This window comes from Malurus melanocephalus, unplaced genomic scaffold (genome assembly GCF_030028575.1).
Source record: "Malurus melanocephalus ecotype Western Australia unplaced genomic scaffold, MMel_1.1 scaffold_64, whole genome shotgun sequence".
Classification (NCBI taxonomy): domain Eukaryota; kingdom Metazoa; phylum Chordata; class Aves; order Passeriformes; family Maluridae; genus Malurus; species Malurus melanocephalus.
This window is the reverse complement of record NW_026623296.1, coordinates 2,277,289-2,288,072: the sequence shown is the minus strand read 5'-3', so window position 1 is coordinate 2,288,072 and position 10,784 is coordinate 2,277,289.

Genomic DNA, 10,784 nt, shown 5'->3' with positions numbered 1-10,784 from the left:
TGCCTCTCAGCATCCAGTATGGTTTAATCATGTCCTTATTTGTGCACTATTGTGCAGGGGATGGCTGCTCCTTCCCTTTGGAGAGCAGGCAGTTTGCACAGGAGTGCCAACAGAATTCCTGGAGCCATGGAAAGAGAGTGGTGGGGCCTGTGGGGCTGTGGATGGGCACTCTGATCTTGCCTCATGGAGAGGGGCAACACTCAGAGATCAACACAGAAACAGCAGGAGATCTTAGGGAATGAATGCCAAACCATGGCTATTTCTATGTGAATAAAGTTCATTGCAAAAAAAACACCGAGCAAGGACCGGGAGCGTGGCCTCCAAACCCACTTTGGTCTGATAAACTCATTCCAGAGTGGCTGCAGCCATGGAGACATCATTCCCCCTAATTCCCCACGAAATCAGAGTGCTCAGCAGGGCAGCTCCAGGTCAGCAGGGCCATGACCAGAGACATCCTGTACCCCACAGAGGARACACCACATCACAGAGCCCCATCCTCGTGGCAGAAGAGGATTTTTCTGTGTTATAACTCTGACTCTGCAAGAGTTAAAGCCCATGCACTGAATTAGATGACACTTAAGCACAGACTTAAGTGCCTCGCTGCATCAGGGACTAAATTGCTCGGAATAARGAAAGATGACTTGCAACAGAGAGGCCACGATATGGCAGATTAAGCCTGCCTTTAAAAGTTAGAGTTATGGAATTAAATCAGCACCAGTGTTGGCACTAAAGCAAACCTGCAGTAGGATGAGGTGTGGTGGAAGCACTTTTTGTTGCTCCTTGCTGTGAGTTTCAGAAAAGCTGCATTTTGGTCCTACCAGAAAGATGCTATCACTTCAGAAGTGGTATCTTACAAAACATCTCGAGAGAAATGAAGAAAATGTCCCCAAACCGATGCACACACCTATCAGCTCGGGTCCTGCAAGGGGTGTGGGTTTGTTTCTGTCTCCACTGAGCWGTGCAGAACGTCAGGCAGGGAGCAGCAGGGGCTGTGCACCGTGGGAAGCTGCAGGGAAATCCTWAACCTGCGTGGTCTGCATGCAGAGCAATGCGTGTGCTGGAGCTTTGAAATCTGGGCTTGTTTGAAGCTCAAACTTGAAAGCAAACCTCCAGGGAGGAACCTTTTTTTWTTTTTTTTTTTTTTTTAAAAACCCTGGAAACTAAGAGCACTTTCTGCTCACAGCTTCTCACAAAGTCGAGTGGATGGGCAAGTCTCTGAAAAGGCTCTTGACTAAGCATCAGTTCGGGTTTTCAGGTCTGCTCCTGCACCTGAATTCAGGGCTACAACTGGTGGCTCTGGACTCAAATTCCTTGTGAATTGGACTTGTGGCTTTGGACTCAAATTAAAGTAAGGCCCAGGTGAGAGGATCCCCAGCAGGTGCTGTTCCTTTGGGGGGTAGAGGAACATGCCTGCAGCAGGCAAAAGCCCTGGATGGTGATCCTGAAGGTGTGACAGGGCCAGGTCTGCAGCACAGGGACCTCCAGGTACCAAACACCCTTATCCCAGCCCCTTTTGTCTGCAGAAATGTCTTAAAGTTTTCCCATCCAGAATTTGGGCTGAAATACTYCAGAATGTCCCATCCTGTAGCATTTGGGCTTCTTCCAGTTTTCCTGCAGTCGAGGTGTGGAACGGGCCACAGAGGGCACTGACCCTGTCTCAGGACTGTCAAAGGGCAGCTCTAGGCTGGTGATCTCCCAAGCAGGTTTGGAATGGCCAGGGGTGCTTGAGGAGCCCCAGTCTGTGCTTGTTGTGCTCATTCATGCACAGCCCATCTGCAGGGCTCTGTGTATGGACTAGAGAGTGASTCCAGCCTGTGCCATGGGGCACCCAAACACCACAGACCACCGTGGACCCCACCCCATCCCCAGCCCAAGCTGGGAGCCAGTGGTGGGCACTGGGGGTGGGGTGGAATGCAAATTTCAAAGCAAGTTTTATTTTGGGTTACGAGCAGCACAAGCCAACGGGAGCACGCTACCTGGGAAACCTCGACACTGCGCTCCAAATTGCTAATCAGCTCACCTGGCAAAGCTCAGATACCTTCTAAGAAAYGCATTTATTTTCAGAACCCATCGCTGGAGCCAAGGTCACAGCTCTGACGCACCCAGACAGCACAGGCTGTTGTGACAGTCCTTTAAAGAATGATTAAACAAACCTAACAGGCAGGCACGGGCACCCAGGGCCCATCTGTCTGAGGAAGAGTCAGAAGTTAATTTAAGTGACTCCTCCAACATGTCGCCTAATTCCAGTGGCAGCAGAGCTAATTAAGATGGAGCTGGTCCAGGAGCGTGGTGCTGTGTCAGAGGTACTGAGCAAACACTGCCACAAAGGCACCATCAAATCACAGCCTCTCTAACGAGCCAGTCGGGCATCCAGAGCCAGAGGAACTGCTCAGCAGCATCATTAGCTGGGTATCCTGGCCATTGATAACTTCATAAATATTTCATACTCGTTCCTCACCAATCTGTACTGACAACTTGTGACACAGGACTAGCTGGAGTAAAACGCACTTAATATGCAGTTGCTGGAGCTGTAAATTTATCATCAGATGTTATTTTCTTAARAATACTCTTCCAAGAGCCCGACCAACTACTCAGTGACTCAAATGAGCTCCAAAGGCCAAAGAGCAAGCGGAGCACTTCTCTAATGAGTGTTTTAATGGTTKTGATAACACAGAGCAAGTCAGCAGTGTGGGTCTGCAGCCCTTGTTAGGGAATGTGAAATTAGCAGATCCCTGAGGATGGCTGCACCAGCTCCAAGGGGTCGTGCCTGGAGAGCAGATGCACCAGCAGCTTCTTTTTCTCTGATGGGAATGAGTAAATTGGTGCAAAATTTCTTGCTTTTGTACAGTGGTGACATGAGGGAGGTTGTGTGTTTGTGTGCTGGGTTTGGGGTTGTTTTCTTTTGTTTTCTCAATATCGAATTCACTTAAACTCTGCTTTTAAACCACCCCATGTGGAGAGGGTGAGGGGTGTCAGGCAGGGAAGTTGGGGTTCTGCTGCCATCTTTGCTCTCTCAGTGAAGCTGCCAAGGAGATTGCTGCAGCCATTTCCAGGAAAACAGCCTTGGAAGAGTGAAGGATTTGAGGTACTTGGTCCAGGGACAGCTGTGACACCTTTTCCYACCARCYCCAGCTGAACAAGCAAATGAAGTCRGGGTGTTTTACTGTGAAGTGAAGCAAAGTCTGTTTTATATGGATAAAATGTTTAAGAAGACCCTGAGCAGTGAGGAGCAGTAGATGGTGTCTTTGTGCTGCTGGAGGCAGAGCAGGAGCCACAAKAGTGGCAAAGCAGGTTCTGTTTGTGGGGGAAAGCTGAGAACTTGCTGGGAGAACTTTCTGGGAAAACTCAGTAGAGGAGAGTGTCAGGCTTGCTCCTTGTTTAGTGGGAGCCAGCACAGTGAAGGCACCAGGGTGCCCCAGGCTTCGAGACCCACAGGAGCACAGGCACTGACAGGAGGGGGGATTTCTACCACCAATGGGTTTTATTGGGTTATCCCCATCCCAGCTCCAAGTGCTGGCTGTGCCCGTGCCAGGCACATGGAAAAAAAACAAAAAAACCCATAACCTTTGAGTAGAGAAGGAATTGCAGCTTCAAATTGAAAGCAAGCTATATTGTTTACACAAACCTTTTGTTTTTAAGCCAAGGCCGTGATTCAACGGGAGGGCCTGGGTTTGCGGGAATGAAAGMGGATCCTTTCCTGTCTTGTCTGAGCTCCTGGGGTCTGAACACCGCGGGAGGCTGGGCAGTCCCACGCTCACACCTCCTGCAGCCAGCAGTGGAACAAATGGCAGTGATCTCAGCCTCTTTGAGGACAGCTCCCTTCTTTTACCATCATTGGATTTCCACCTGGAGCAAAGGGKCTGGGRGCAGAAAGGACATGCATTAAAGGASCCCCAAGAGCCTTTGGGGTAATCTGCCCATGTGAACCTGAGTGGCTCCAGTACCCCTTGTCTGTAGTTTTTTCACTCCTTTCTTCAGCWTTTTAGGGGCTCAGACGTTGTGTTGTTTTTTTTCCAACACACAAAACGGGTTACTAAGGAACGYGGAGATAAAAACCACAACTGCAGAGTTCTGCATCATTGTTTCCCAGTGTGCCTACACTGAAATTGCTCCTGCAGAGGAGCTGGTGCTCCTCGGGCTCGGCATGGAGCTGGCAAAGGGCTGGCAGAAGGGGTGGCAGGGAGGATGTGGATGAGCAGTCAGAAACTCCTGCGGCTGGTGGAGGGAGAGAGCGTTGAACGTGTGATCTACATCCAGAGAGGAGGCAGGAGCAATCTGTCAGAAATCAGCTGTCAGGGAGGGTCTGCCAGGGCCTGATCCTGCTCTGGGGTAGGGCACTGTGTGCCTGGGCTGGGCAGGTTCCTCTCAGCCCTGCAGCTCCTGACAGTCCCATATGGCAGTGTCACCCACGCTCCGTCAGCGCTGCCCTTTGGAGCTCCTTTGGCTGCACCTGCAGCTTCTCCACAGCACCGAGGAGCTCCAAGGGCCACCCCCTGCACTCAGCTCCACTCAGAGCTTCTCCTGACCTTCAGCCTTCCCTGAGCTCCATCAGCACAGCTGGGAAACTGAATTCCCACGCGTTGTGTATTCCCAGGAAGCTGCAATGCACTCACATGAGTGTCTCGCTTCCACTGTCAGGTTTGGAGGGTTGGCTGAATCATAGATTTGGATTTTAAAACAAAACTGCCCAAGGTGTGTCCCCATGTGTTGGGGACCTGTGGGCTGTCTCAGTGTAAGGAGGATGAGCAGCTCCCAGCCAGGYACAGGACAAAGGGGACGKTGTCCAGCCAAGTGTCACCCACACWGACATTGRGGTGTGGTCTGGGGACATGGCTGGAAGGACATCTTCATTTTTAAGGCAAATTTGGACTGCCTGGACTGGTATGTACTTTGGCTTTCTGTATGATGTAACTGATYTAAAATTTGCTGCATGTTTAAGCAGCACTTAATCAGAAGGGTCAGATGTTAATACTATATAATTTATTTCTTCTCAGTTAACTTTCGAGCAACACACCGAGAAAGATTAATTCTGCATCTCTCTGTCACCACTGCAACTGGGGCAGCAGCAGAATTGCCACAGACATTGCAAGTAGCTTCCTACATTTTATTCAATTGAGTTCATTTTCATCTCTTTAATCATAAAAATATAAAAACAGGATGATATCGCCACTGGTAATTACGTAACAAGCCAATGGACAAGAAAGAGCACATTTAAAGTTGTGGTATAAGCAAAATATATTTTGGGGGTTTTAACGACCTTGAGTATTGAAACCGAGAGAGTGAAACAAATGTATGGGGTTACAATGCATTTAAAATACAGGAGGGAAATAATAAATCAGCTGAATAGTTGTAAGAAAATTGAAAATTGTGGAGAGAGAGTAACAAAACTACATGGTGATTGAAGGACTTATGTCTGTTGCTAAGAATGGTAATGAGAATATGCAATTTGAATCGGTCTAAACTGCCCTTGAAATATCATTATAACTTATTTGAAAAGACATTTACCATTTGTATGGTTTTCCCAAATGCAATATATTTCCTTGCATCTCTGGTYGTTGAAAGCCTCGGAAATATGTCTGAAATAAACCCATATTGGAGTTGAAAACAACAGAATGTTCCAGGAAATCAAATCAAAAGCATTTTTTAATCGGTAGGGCTTCCACAAGAAAGTATCACAGTGTAGAGACACASCAGCAGGATCCAGTTTAATTCTCTTATCTTTTTTTTTTTTTTTCCACCTATAAATAAATGACCAAAGGGAATGAGGAGCATGGTTCGTTTTACAGAGCAAACCATGGCAGCAGCACTATGGGTGTTTGTTTTATTAATGCTGTTTATTTCTCTCCCTGTCCCAGGTGGCTGTGACCAGTGCCTGGACACTCAGACTGCTGTCCCTGATGCTGCTGGCCATGGCAGGGGTCACCAGGAAATTGGAGGCAGCAAGGAAGTCAGTCCAAGGGTTATCCAAGTCCTTGGGAACAATCCCATGCTGTCCCACAGCCTTCACAAAGCCCCTTTCCCCGTAACCACCTCTGAGCCACTGCAGCAGGCATTACTTAATAAGCTTCAGCAAGAAACAGGAGAAATGTTCTTTGAGAGTATGTGCCAATCTCCCAAATACTATTTCCAATAAAAAGGCCACTTAACAGCTACTGCCATTGCAGACAGGAGAGGAAAATGAAGTCTTTCTCACTTGGTAATGCCACAGTGCAACGAATGCTGGTAAATGGCTCTGAAATAGGGACTCTGGGTTGCTCCATGGCTATTAGCAAGAGTTGCATTTTGATAAACTTTGAGCTGATGTTGTAAGCAGTTCCAGACAGGGATAGCTCAGACATTGTTGCAAATCACCCACAAGAAAGTGGTGGAGYTTATTTTAAAAGGTTGCTGCAAGCAATAGTTCAGTAATGACAACTTAGTTGGAAGGCTTTAGTGTTTTTAACTCAGCCTCTCCAACCAGGTCCTGTAAGGACTGGAACTGTATGGGGAGATGTTGCCTCTTCCAAGGAATCAGAGAATCCTTTACATTGGAAAAGACCTCTAAAATCATGGAGCCCAGCTGTTCTCCCAGCAGTGCCGTGCTCTTCAGTAAACCATGTCCCTTGGTGTCACATCTACACACCTCTTACATCCTTACAGGGATGGTGACTTTGCCACTGCCCTGGGAATCCTGTTCCAAGGACTTTCAGTAAAGAGGTTTTTCTAAAAAAGATGCAGGTTGCTTTTTTTTTAACAACTATTCCTCTTCATGTGGGTAAAGTCCACAGTTTTAACTGGCTGTGAAGAGGGAGAAGAACAGAAAGGGAAGTGGAGTTAAAGTCAGAGAGATGTGTTTGTTACCATCCAAGCAGGTTGCATTTTTTTCCCTTTCTTGAAGATTCAATACATATAAGTCAGGAAAATAAAACTTATAGTTCCCCCAGTAGCCATAACTCTGGTCCTGGCAGAGAAGGAGCAAGACATAAATACARCCTCATACCCAGCAGCACGTGTGACATATGTGCAAGGAGGTGAGTTATGGGTGCTGCGGGAACTGTGATTTTAAATGTCCTGACTTGAGMGTTTTGAATTTTCAAGTCCAGTATTCTGGGCAGTTTCTTTCTCTCTTTCCTTTTTCCACCCTATAGTTATGAAGTGTATTACAGCTCTTGCTTTGCTTTATTCTGGCACAGCAATTTGGATCCTGCAAGTTGCTGAGGACTTTGATCTTGGTAAGAATCGCAGAAACACAGGATGGCTTGGGTTGGAAGGGACCTTAAAGCCYACCTAGCTGAAGCTGAAAGAACTTTTATGATTGTAAAATTCACCTCTGAGCAGGCCAATGTCTCACATTCGCATGTGTGAGTTTGCTGAGCAGAGATAGGTCCAGACAAGCTCTTTAAGGCTCTGTAGATTTGCGAGCTGAGTTTGTAAACTTGAGCTTGTGCTGTATCACCATTTAAAAATACATCCAAAAGGGCAGGTCATCCTCTATATATCCTGTCTGGCTACAAATCTTCACTCCAGGAATATTCAACCATTCCAGGCTTGCTGGAGACCTATGCAAGAACGAATAATGTGGCATAAATAARCTCCATCTGACTTTTTCTTGCAACGCTTTGCGCAAATTTAACATGCGYGTCAGGTGTCAGGGTAGCTGTAGGAAATCTGTAACGCTGACAGTATTTGGTAATAAAATAATAATCGCTGCGTGTATCTCTGATGGAAAGAGATTCACATCCCTTTGAATCCCTAATTGTGTGCCACACTACATTAGAGACAGATAGTTCATTGTCTCCACCTTTCAGAGATGGGAAATTCACAGCAACACGCAAGACGTTCCAGAAATAAGCCGGTTTAATGAAGCAGCAAATTAGAGCCTTCTATCTCTTTATTTAACATGTAGTCCCTTGAATTTGTCAGAGTTCATTACAGAGGTACAAAATGGAAAAGAAGCTGCAAAATTCATTTRTGATTAGAGCTAATGATTTTGAAAGTGGCTTTTCATATTTTCTTAGATAACGGCTAATATTTATTATTAAATTTATGTCACGTTTGCTCTAATGACATTACATTGCCTGCCTTCCCTTGTTTCTGTTGTTTATGGTTTGGGTTTTATAAAAGGAAGAATCATAAAGATGCTATATGTTTCTTGCCAACTGCAGTGCCTTTGACATGGCTTCTGATAGCTTACTCCTGTGACTCATGTCAGAAGAATGGTTTTAAAATTTCCTTCCCAATTTATTCCTTCCATACCACTTGACAGATAATGAATCCAAGTAAATGCACTGAAGATTATTTTTCCCCCCCATAATTTCAGTTTCAAACGTGGAGTGAGTAATGGACTCAAGGCTGTAAAATTAAAGGATGAAAAAAAAAATTAAACAGCAAAATATTCAGAGTTCGTGCCTCTTTCCAAGCTCTGCTCCCCACCCTGCTCCTGGCAGGTGAGTGGGTGCAAACTGAGGGAGGTTTACATCCMCCCTGCTSCACATCCCAGCACATCCCTGACAGTACTCAGGGCATTGCTGAAATGAGGGAATTTGGGGTTGGTAACATTAATTTTGCCATTATTCATCAAATCCTATCATATGTGGGGTACAGGAGCCAGCACTGGGCACTCAGCTGCAGCTGGAGGTGAAATGGGAACATCTTGTGAGACCCTTCCAGGACACAAAGGGCTTTAAAAATTTTCCTGATTTTGCCAGCTTTTTCTTTGGTACTATCAGAGCTTCCTGAGGGAGGGTTTGTGTTGTGGTATGAGTTTGATAAAGTGCTTTCAAAATACTTCATAATAATTAGAGTTAAGATGAGGGTTGGAACTGGATGATCTTTAAGGAGCCATCCAACACAAGCCTTTCTGTGATTCAGAGAAATGTAACATCAGGCTGTTATTTCACTCACCCGTGCAACAGCAGGGAAATGTTTTGTTTAATRCTTGCAAATATTATTAATCATTGATGATCTTATTCCAGAATACCAGACGTGGAATCACCGTCGCTSACGTCAGATGTTGAGTGAGCTGCTTGTGTTACTTTTGGGAAGGATCTCCTGAATCACTGCTTATAATGACTGTTACTTTGCTCTGCTCCTTCTTTCCAGCCTCCCTCTTGTTTCTTCTCTTTCTCCTTCATGTGGTGAAATCCAAGCATGAATGGGAAAAGCTCACTCGTGATGTGGCCAGCCCTGYGGTGCCAAGCCGAGAAAGTTTGTGGTTATTATTTCCTCCTATGGGGAATTTGTGGATGACCATTTAAGCTTTGAGAGAAACARTTTCTTTGGCAGACCACGCACAATCTCTGGCCAACTGAGCCCAAAATGTCCCCAAGGTAATGCTGTTAGACCAGCAGTGCCCTGGGTCAGACAGCCACTCCATCCCCGAGAGATGAGGGATTACAGCATTTATTCCACGGGTTCTTTCTGTCTGGGTTTCTGATTAACTCAGAGATCTTGTGCTTTTTTGCTTCTAATTCTCTTTGYCCAAAGGACTCTCAGGGTTCCCATACCTGACATGTGACCAAGTGACCTTGCTTGTAAGTTTGTTAAATACATGACTATTTCTGTAGCAATATCCCCACAGAGCTCAAGCACTGAAAGGAAAAACTCATTATTCAATACCTTATTTCATGCTTTGGAAACAGAAGCAACAAACTTAGCACTTCCTCCTTTTAMAGCCTCGTGGTTTCCGTCATTCTTTTCAACTCATAATAATGAGATTTAGTGTTGGAGAGAGATGGTTGTGCCAGAAAAACCAAGGTGGGATGGTTTTGGTAAAGAAAAAAGAAAAAAAAAAGAAAAGAAAAAAAGGATTGAATTTTTTAGAAAAGCTCAATTTTAATGTGGTAGAACAAAGCTAATGCCACCTTTGCGAATGGCTTTGGCGTTGTCTCCTGGCTCCTCCTACGTCAGGAATATGTTTGTGGAAAGTCTGCGAGTGAATTTTCCGGAGGTTCACTCCATGCCAAAAGAAACGTCGTCCCGTGGACGCTCGGTGAGTGAATGGATGAGGTCAGGCTGGAGACGTCGGGAACACGCAGCAATTCTCCATCCCTGCGTCACCGGGCAGAATCGCTGCTGCCAACGAGCCGACAAAGAGGAGAGGCTTTTCTCGGAGCGATCAGTATCACATCACAAAGAGAAAAGGGAAAAAAACCCCTCTGTGGCTGTGCACCTCCTGCAGTAGATTGAATCTGAAGGCAGGAGTGCAGTAAAAGTATGTTTTCTGCTAATAAACTGAGCAGAAGTGACAGGGAAGTCAGTGCAACATGGAACATGCATCTTACTTTTTGCCATTTTCCTGATGATCTTGTCTTACCCAGGGCGTTTTGCAGACAAGTGGTTATCTCTTATCCCTGGTAAGGATGCAACGGGAAATACAAACACTTGAAGGGTCAGGATGCTGTGAAGCTGTAATAACTCACAGATTTTGCAGCTATGCAGGACTATAAGAGTAATAAATCCACAAATTTATCATTCTGCAATCTTAAAAATATCTATTTCAGATTTTTATACCATTTTTTAATATCCAGAGGACCCAAAATGTGGATTAATTTCTCCCAGTTATGACTAAATAGCACATCAGGAAGGGGCAGTGCGTGGTTTGAGGTGCAGAGATGCTCATGTACCACACCCAGYGTGCAGCATCCCACAGCCCCTGCTCCTGGAATAAATGCTGTAATCCCTCATCTCTCGGGGATGGAGTGGCTGTCTGACCCAGGGCACCCTCAATCTCTGCTCCTCACCCAGCCAGACCACCCCCCTCGCTACCCTCTGTGGAGAGGCACCAGCCATGGGCACAGAGACCA